The 9,936-nt window shown below is 46.4% G+C and overlaps 1 long non-coding RNA gene across 1 annotated transcript; it reads left to right on the forward strand.

Moving 5' to 3' along the window:
* Positions 1–569: 569 nt before the first annotated feature.
* Positions 570–1,973, forward strand: LOC146188981 (uncharacterized). The gene is made up of 3 exons (XR_014707616.1): positions 570–1,147; positions 1,235–1,373; positions 1,767–1,973. It is a non-coding gene; the product is annotated as an uncharacterized LOC146188981 (long non-coding RNA).
* Positions 1,974–9,936: the final 7,963 nt, after the last annotated feature.

Consider the following 9,936-nt stretch of genomic DNA (forward strand, 5'->3'; position numbering starts at 1 on the left):
TTGCTTGGGAATCAGCTGTTTTCTGCAGGCCGCCATGTGCACGCCTTGACGCCGCCGGCGCACCCTCGCGGCAACCAAAGTCATTTAATAACAAGTATTATTGCATAAATAACAACGCTTGTACTTGAGCTCAATGTTAATCAATACCAAAAGTAGTATCTTGCCAAAATAAATCTTTGTTTGTTTTGTTTATTGCGTATTAGTTGCGTCGTGTTAGAAAAAGTTAGGAGACGGTCCCTGCTCAGTTTTGTGCCACACTGTGGCATCAACGTTTGCCGAGGATTCGGGACTACCGGGGCGGAGCCACGCTAAAAGTCGCTGGTAATTGGACGATTTCGCATACTCGTCACGATTGACGTCTCAGGCTGCGTCACAGCTCCGTAATTTTGACGTCACGCTCACAAACTTGTGAGCGGAGTCCGTAATTTGGCCCCTGGTAGCTGTTTGCGACGTTATCTAGATTGTTCAGGGGGGGAATTCTGTAACGCTCTCAATACAAAACCAGTCTCAAACCGCTCAACTTGCCCTGCTCCTATTGGTCGGCGGCCATATTGAAATTTTGCGTCATCACTGATCTCACCGGTGACTGCGCTTACGTCATCAACAAGACTAAAGTGGTGACGTTGCCCATGAGCTGAATATTGACTGAAATTGTGAGCGAAACGAGGTAACCCCAAAACCAGTCAACTGAGTAGAGCGAAAATGGCGGCTGTGTTCCTTGCGTTGCTATAGCGTTGCGCTGGCTGTGTGACAGTTGTGTCGGTGCGATCCACGGCGTAGAAGGGAGGACGAAGACACGTTTGACGTACCGGTCTAGTTGTTCCGACTGTGTTCAACTCGGAAACCAGCAGAAAGTGGAGTGACTGCGCGGCGATTGCCGACGGACATCGATGAACGGGGGCTCACGCAGCTCACGGACGAGTGCGCAGCCACTGCGGCTGCATGCGCACCGCGTTTTTTTGCTATCGGGGGCTACCAGCTTGCGTCGGGAACGTAACATCGTTTGCATCGCATAGGCATCGATCAGCAGGTGCGTGCGCTGATAGCGGAAGCCATCGGGCGGAACGCTGATTGTCGTCAAGGTGCCGCGGTGCGATATGGAAAGAAGTCGCTAGGCAAGGGGTTCTACGTTGTGAACATCACAGTAGTGAGTAAATGTTGGTTTTGACTGTGCGTGTTTGGCTACGACTTCGAAACGTCATTGTAAACTTGTATTGTGCCTATTTTATTACAGATCTGCGACGCGAACATACGCACTTTTGACCCTCGTTGCCCCGTGGGACCAAGGACTCCAAACAACGCGTTCGTCTAGCGGTACTCCTGCACGCCGAAAGGTGAACGAAGGCCTGCTAAACGCCTGCGACTTTTCTTGGGTAAGCTGTAAAAAACCCGCGTCGGTTATCGAACGATATTGATTATATGCATTAATATGTGCAATCGACCACTTGCTGTAAGTTGGCTTCTCTGCAAGTCTTGTTTTCTAATTCAATATTCAATTCTAATATTCAATGTTTGAAATCTCTTTACTGCCTAAGAAACCGTAGCGCTTGTGTTGTGCAGGTAATCTTAACACATTTTGTTTATATCACTGTGAAGCTACAAGGCTATCCTTACAATGATGCTTGCTTGGACAGCCCTGTGACACGTTGCCAACATTCCTGTGAATGTTTGCCACCTCACTGCGGGCTAGTTGGTATGGATCTTTGATTGTATACTAGAACATGCAAAAGGCGGACTTAAGTGGATGTCATTGTTTGGTTATGCAGGAGACAGTGACTACCCACTGGAGTCATGGCTGCTTACACCAATGCCAAGTCATCCCAGACCCAACTTGCTGTCCCTTCTCTGCTATCACCTTGCAGCCTGGCACAGTTGGCTGTGGTCACTAGCTGTGTGGTAAACATGCTTAAACCGAAAAGCGTAGCGTTACAGCAAGGTAATAAATATCCATGACGCTTATTGGAATCAGAAAATGGCACCAAAGGTTTTTTACTGCCACATATACTCAGTAGAAGCACTTATTTCTTGGCCGCTGTATTTCACTCGAGTGTTTTTATTGAGAAAGAGACATCATACATACCAGCACACTTATCTTGATGTACAATGACCATACAACATTGACATGTATATTGCAGAATAATTATCGGGCTCAAAGAAGCCGCTCCCTTTCAACATATTGAAGCTACCTATACAAATAGGTACTGTATGCATGGTGCAGTGTGCAAAACGCTTACATATCAGAGGTAAAAATGCCAGCTGGATGGTATACTACTAGAGATCTTGCTCGCAGTGATAAATGCTGTAACAGCTGTTAGGAGAATGGTGTACAAATACTAGGCTGCAGTGCCCACAATGATTGCTGAATGATTACAAAATTCTAGTGAAAATAAAATAAGCATCACACATACATTGTTAAGGCAATGTGTGAGCAGATGTTATGTACACTAATAAAACGTGTAAAACTGCAAGGGGACTGCTGAGCAGCTTTAAGACAGTAGAGGCAGCTAAGACATGAGCGTTCAAAAATATTTTACACCATAAACATGGTAGAACGAGGGAAATAAGATGGCTACTCAATACAAAACAGCACTAAACAAGGGTTGAGGAGGAACCTTGGTTTGCTAGCCAAAATGCCTCGGCGGCAGCTTTTCGATGGAGGCGAAAAGCAAGACGCCCGTGTGCTGTGCGATGTCAGTGCACGTTAAAGAACCCCAGGTGGTCGAAATTTCCGGAGTCCTCACTACGGCGTCTCTCATAGCCTGAGTTGCTTTGGGACGTTAAACCCCACAAACCAACCAACCAACCAAAATCGAAATGTGGGCTCGGCTTTCAAACTGAGGCTCCCCTCAACCCGTGTTCAGCGCTCTTTCATACACCATAACCATGTGATAAGCACCTCTTTACTTAATTGTCACCTACTTTTGACCTTGGAATTTATTTTCCAAGTTGTTTTCACCAAATAATCAGAAAAAGCATCTTTTGTGCAAACTGGCTTTTCAATTGAAATGGTTTGTACATAATGCACACAACATGGAAAGGTAATAGAATGAGGAATGTGTGTAAAATGAACATCTTTTTGAAACACTGCACAGACTCTATGATGACACTTCAAAACTAGCACACATTCTTCGCCTTCGAGGTAATCTGCACACCTCACTGGTGGGCCCCTTGTTTATAAGACTAGGGAAATTTAGCAGATTCACCAGCTCGCCTCCGGCATCGCGCACCAAGCTTGCGTGATGTGTTTGTCTTTCCCGTCGAAAAGGGGGGGGGGAGATACCGTTCAACATAAACAGACACTGACAACGTTTCAACAATGTGCCACTAACAAACACAGCCTGCTGCGCGAAATACAACATACTGCACATCCCTGTCCAGACCTGGCTGAACAAGCTCGTCCTCTCCTCGGTCACTATATCAAATTTCTGAATAAAGTATTTTATTTCTCTGAACACACCAAAGGAAGCATTAACATCACAGTTTGTGTACCTTATAGAGACTAAACAATCAACATCAAAACATCAACGGAATATCGGGAACGGAGCCCGATGTGGCCGAAGTCAACTGGCTGCGAAGCACAGGAGTGACTGTCACCGTGGCTTGCATGAGGAGTCCGTGGTGGAGGGTCGTGTGTCGGATCTCGTTTCCCGCACTGCAACTGCTAACTCTTGCATAGTAGCTGCCACCTGCCTTACTGCAAGTGCAAACGTTCCTCTGTCGGCAAACACAGTAATGTAGCCTTCATGATCTTCTTGTATTTTCTTATAAACAAACAGAACAGCAGACCACATACCTCTTACTCGTCGCACTTGCCATCGATAGTAAACACTGTTTGACAACGCTGACACTCTTCAGTAAGCTGATGACTTAGTCGATTTTCATGCCCAACGCTTTCACCACGCTGATCACTGCAGGTTCGTAGCCTTCATTGTTTTCAATCGGATTTTTCCAGCTGCTCACGACATCCGCACAGGACCTCGATTTCAGGCGACGCACGGAAAATAGCAACTAGCCGAGGAATCAGCTGTTTTCTGGCAAGCCGCCATGTGCCCTCTTTGACACCGTCAGCGTGCCCTCGCGGAGACAAAAAGTTACTAAAGAGCAAATTTAATTGCGAAGCATAAAACGTATCTCCTTATGCTTCATGTTAGTTAGTTGTAAATACAGTTCCTCAGCAGAATAAATATTTATTAATTTTATTTACTGCGTATTAACTGCGCCGTTTCATAAAAACTTAGGAGACGGTCCCTCGTCGGCCTCGGCTAGCGTTGCGACAAATGTGTAGCAGTAGGTACGACCGCGGAACGGGGACCTCAGGGGCGGAGTCATGCTACGAGTCGCTGGCAATTGGTCGATTCCGTAATCCGTCACGATTGACGTCTTAAGGTCACGTGAAAGCCGCGTCAATTTGACGTCACGCTCTACAACTTGAGAGCGAAATTGAGAGCGTTACAGAATTCCCCCCCTGTGCAGCCTTTAAATTGAGCGTTGCCGAGTGTGACGAGCATTCTTTGTTCGACGATCGACGAGCACGTTTGTTTCTTTCGCCGCCGCCGAGTTTCTTATTTCTTTTGCGGGCGCAAGTCAGCCCAAATAAAGAGCTTCTTTAGTGCAATCATCGACCCTTCATTTGTGTCGTCGACCTCGTCACCACTACGTGACAATATCATGTTTGAGTAATATATTGTCATGTAGTGGTGACAAGGCCGTACACGCCAAAAGAATACACAGGCGTGATGGTACTGAAATAACTGTTTATTGCGGCTGACTTGCGCCCGCAAAATAACTAACCAACTCGGCGGCGGCGATAGCAACAAACGCGCTCGTCGCTCGTCGAACAAAGAATGCTCGTCACACTCGTCAACGCTCAATTTAAAGGCTGCACAGAACAATCTAGATAACGTCGCAAACAGCTACCAGCACGGGCTGGAACATTGTGGAAAGACACCCTACTGGCCGGAGCCTTCGAGACAGATCTCGGTGCATCTTGCGCTACAACAAAACATAATGGTGTGACTCGCGACATCGAGCATTAACAAACAAAGATTACGGAACTGATACGCGGTCCAGAATCAGAGTGATAGGCCTGTATGCCGGCGGCTGTTAAAAAACAACAAATACTGTTTTGAAGGTTTCGCGGCATTACTCCCCCCTTAAAAAAACATCGCCTCGATGTTCCAAAACAAAGGAACTTAAACATAAACACTGCGAAGTTAAAACACCACAGATTCTTTAACGCGCCTAATATGGCTTCAGTCGTACAACATGTACAATTTCTGGGCGTGCGCGTCGCCGTTGTGATGCTGACGTTCCGTCGGGAATGACTTCATAGTCCAGTGGTCCGACGCGGCGAAGGGTTTTGTATGGCCCAAAGTATCGACGCAACAACTTTCACTTAATCCGCGACGGCGAATTGGTGTCCGAACCCGTAATTCGGCCCCAAGGGCCGAATTACGGTCCTCGCTCTAAAGTTATAGAGCGTGACGTCAAAATGACGACGCCGTGACGTCTCGGCGAGACGTCAACGCGTGACGAAAATCGGAATCAACCAATGATCGCCAGGGTGCCGCCCCGGGCCGCTTATTTTCACGGCAAGAAATTTATGTGCACGTCAAGGGGCCGTATACTATATTTTTTTACATATATACGCAGTGAATAAAATATATAATGTTTTTGTTTTTCAAGAAACTGTATTGAAAGTTCAATTATATCAAATACAAAAAGGAACAATTACACTTGTACAGTTAAACTTTTTTATTGGTAACATTTGTCGCCGTAAAGGCGCGCTTGCAGAGGTAAACAATAAACATGGCGGCCTCCTAGAAAACAGCTGATTCCACGGCTCTGAATGCAAGGTTCTGTGTGGTTGTCCTAAGAGCACTGAAAATTGTGATCGAAGCCAGTGAAGTTCACGGACCGTAAAATCGACGAAGACAACCTGCTGAGGTAAGTCTTGTGTTATCTGCCAGCGTTTACATGGATGTAAAAAGTGGTGTAAGGGTGATATGCGCCAAGTACATTATTGTGTTTCCGTTTCTTTTTTAGGAGATACGAGATGGGACCACGAGACACGGTTATTTGGAAAAAATAAACTATCATGGCTGTATGATCGTCCAACACATAAGTCATTCATTTAAGAACGAGCAAACAGGGACGGTTGGGCGCTCGCTACCAACCGTACAAGTTATCGTTCGTTCTTATACTGCGGCGCAAGTTCCTTCAGCGCTGCGCCTGCATACATAACCGTAAAATAACTACTCTTTGCTGTTGCTATTTCGTTTTGAAAGATAAATCGTACGTTATGGTTCCTGCTTTTCCAGTCGCAATCCTAGCTGTTGCACGCCAAAGAATGTTTGATGTTGCTACGTCATCGAAACCGCAACAAGAACTATGGACTCTTTTTTTTCGCCGCCAGTTGCTGCCTGAAAGTTTTGACGCGTTAGTAGAAATGGCGTCGAAACGAAGGATGTCACGCGAGCAGGAGCTGCTGCTAGTAGAGTTCATGGATGCTCATCCTCTGCTAGCACGCAGCTCCGCGGACCTGACAAGTTCGTACACGGCTGTGGAAAAGCGTGAACTATAAATAATGAGGGCCCGGCCGTGAAGACCGCCGACGGTTGGCGGCATTTGTGGCACGTGCTGTGCTGCCGCAAGCGGGCAGAAGCAGCCCGCATAAAGCAAGAGTGCCGGTAAGTCCGTGAACATCAGTTTGTAAAATCTCATTTCAACGTGCCTCGCCGCATTCTCTTGCAGCCAAACCGGAGGTGGCGAGCTTGGCGGTCTGGGGGGCCGGGTTCTTAACCTAATTGGCACGGCAAGTGCCACCGGAGTCGGGCCTCCACTGTTCGCATGTACGGTAAGTGTCCATCGTGGTTTGACGCATACTTTGGTTGCATGAGCATACAGGCAGTTGTGTGCGAACGTGTGGCGTTATGGTTTTTTCATCAGGCGTACCAGCCCGCCGCCAGCAGCCGAGGGTGTCTTCGGGGGAAAGGCCGGGGACAAGTGGAGGCAGCAGGGTGTCCGTAGGAGACAGGGCGGGGAAGAGTGGCAGCGTGGGCAGCAGGTGGGAGAACTCTTTCAATGTGTGATTTGTATACGTTACGACTTGTGCACTCTGCTTATCTCACCCTAACTTTGACAGTATGTATTTTGCTGCTACAAATTACGTCTTTATTGCACCCCAGTGCGAGTACTTCGAGGGGTGCGGCGCAGTCTGTGGAAGCCTGTGCAGAGGAAGAGGATCTGCCTGGCCCCACAGCTTGTGAGTTGGCCTGCCATTATGCATACTCCACACTACACTTTGTTGTATATGCATGAGGAGTAATAGTATTTGTAGCACTAGCAGTGAAAGTGAAGTGATAATGCATCATTATAACTGTCTGTCTCTGACATTGCCACACTATACAATGAGGTTGTGATGGGCCATAACAATCCGTCGTATGTTGATATGAAATATGCTGCAACAGCATTGCCTATTGGCCACCAGTTGTGCCTTCTGTTGCTGGTGTTCAGTGCATTCGCATCAGCAGTAACGTAAGAAATTGCTCCACATTCCACTGCATAGAGCATTGCATCATGAGGACATTTCTTTCTCCAACAGCCACACCGCAGTACTCGCCGTACCCGTCACCTCAGTACTCGCCTCACCCATCACCACAGCCCTCGCCGCAGCCTTCCCTGCAGCCTTCCCCACAGCCTTCCCCGCAGTCCTTGCCGCAGGCCTTGCCGCAGCCCACGCCTAGGGCACCGCAGCCCAGGAGGAGGCGCAACAGGCTTGACAGCGGCGAGGATCTGATGCGGGAGGCGCTGCTAGAAACTCGGCGTCTGGCGGATTTGGTGGAGGCTCGGAATGCACAAGATGCTGCATTCCAGCACAACGTGTTAGAGGTGTTTACTCACAGTACCGACCACATTTTGGGAAGTAGAAACCATTACTTTGAGGATAATGTACGTGGACTTATTTTTCAATTCCTCTACTTCTTGGAAATTGGTTGTGACAACTCGGCTTATAGCACTGCCATGAGTATTCTACAACCATATCCTGTCCAAGATGCCTGAATACCTAACATTTCACACAAAAAAACAATGGGTAGTTATTCAATAGTGTAAATTTCTAATTGGAGCTTTTTTTATGTGCAGGCCATGCGGAACCTGACGGCTGCAGTTTAAGCATCCGGGGCACAACAGGAACTGCTTGTCCAAACTGTTGGCGTGTTAACTTTAATTTTAAGGAATCAGATTCAACCAACAATGTAAATTTTAGGTTTGTTTTTATCTTTGTTTTCTTCTGCTGCAGACACAGCATAGTTTTTTTGTTTTTGAGTGAAATTTTATTTAGCTTTGCTATGTGCAGACACAGCATATAGTTTTTCGCAATTACTTATTGTTAGCTCTGCCAGGCGCAGACGCAGCATGCAGTTTTCTCACAGTTACTTATATTTATAGCTCTGCAATGTGCAGACGCAGCATATAGTCACTCGCATTTATTTATTGTTAGCTCTGCTGTGTGCAAATGCAGCATATAGTTTTTTACAATTATTTATTGTTAGCTTTGCCAGGTGCAGACGCACACCTTTTGGTTTTTGTTTTCCTTGTCAATTCAGCTGTGTCAGGAGGGCAAGATTTTTGGAGAATACCTTTTTCCTAACTTTTTTTACATTATTGGTCTTCAGGGACTGCAGAAGTTTGAGAAACAGTGTCAATTTTCTAATACTTCCAATTTTTATGCGCACTGCAGTTGCAATGTACCGCCTTATGTGAAAGACAGCTTGACTTAAGCTTGTTTTAACCAAGTTGTATGAACGTGTTTGTGTGGCCGAGCAGTACCATATTTTACTGACCAAGAGCCTCGGAAGGTTTCATTCCAATCTCAAAAGGGGTTGACAGCTCCTTTCTACATGTGATGAATGCAGCACGCAATCAGGCTGCAATATTGACCTTAGAACTGCTACACCACCTGATACTGTTCCTTCCTTCAGACATAGCCATGTTGGCGTCGTCATCTGTGATATTCATGTCTTGTACTAGTGACATGGTTTTCTAGTTTTGTAATATCCATGCACAGCAATATTCAATGAAATACTTTATACATTCCACTGCCTATGTAACTAATTTCAGTGCAGTTATGTGCAAAACTGAGGCTTCTATATGTGCATACCATTCTGAACATCTTAATTTACTAGCAGTCAAGGTTTCTGTCGAAAATGCGAGTGTTTCTGTGTATTCTCTGCATAGCAGGCTTTCTATTTTGTTGGCATTTATGGCACTCAGGGTTAAGCTGTTCCTGCTAAAAATTTTAAGTCAGAGTTTGTTGCAGAACTTCCCAGGGCATATGCTACTATGTTTTATTTCCTTGGTGTGTTTTGCATTACGAACAGTGATCTAAAATGCTACGGCCAAATCAGTTTATTTTTGCGCAAATAAAGTAGGTGCATAAAATGTTTTCGTGTTTCTTGCAATCACACACATACACACACAGTGACCACACACAATTGTAAACATGAACAGGCTAGTCGACACCAGAAATGGTGAAGGACAGTGTACGGGAATGCATTCAACTTGCTGGATGAGCTGTTGCAGCACCTATTTCGACTTGAGAAGGACAAAGTGCAACGACGGAGCGGCAAACTTGGTGACGAACTGAGAGGCATGCTGGCGAACACCATTTTCCATGAAGAGGCAACTGCTAAGTGCATTACATTCCTTGCTACCGCTGGGTTTCAAGCACACATAGGAAAGTCATGATTTGAATACTACGATGCAGCTGCTCTGTGCCAAGCGCACATCACACAGGTCTTCACACACCAACACTAGGCGATGTCCTCCACTGCTGTGACACAGTGGTTAGGGCGCTCCACTGCTGCACGAAAGATGCGCGAATGAATCCTGGCTGTGACGGCTGCTTTTCCATGGAGATGAAAACCAAGGCGTCCA

Source organism: Amblyomma maculatum, chromosome 5 (assembly GCF_055883805.1).
Source record: "Amblyomma maculatum isolate TAMU_Amacu chromosome 5, ASM5588380v1, whole genome shotgun sequence".
NCBI classification, from domain to species: domain Eukaryota; kingdom Metazoa; phylum Arthropoda; class Arachnida; order Ixodida; family Ixodidae; genus Amblyomma; species Amblyomma maculatum.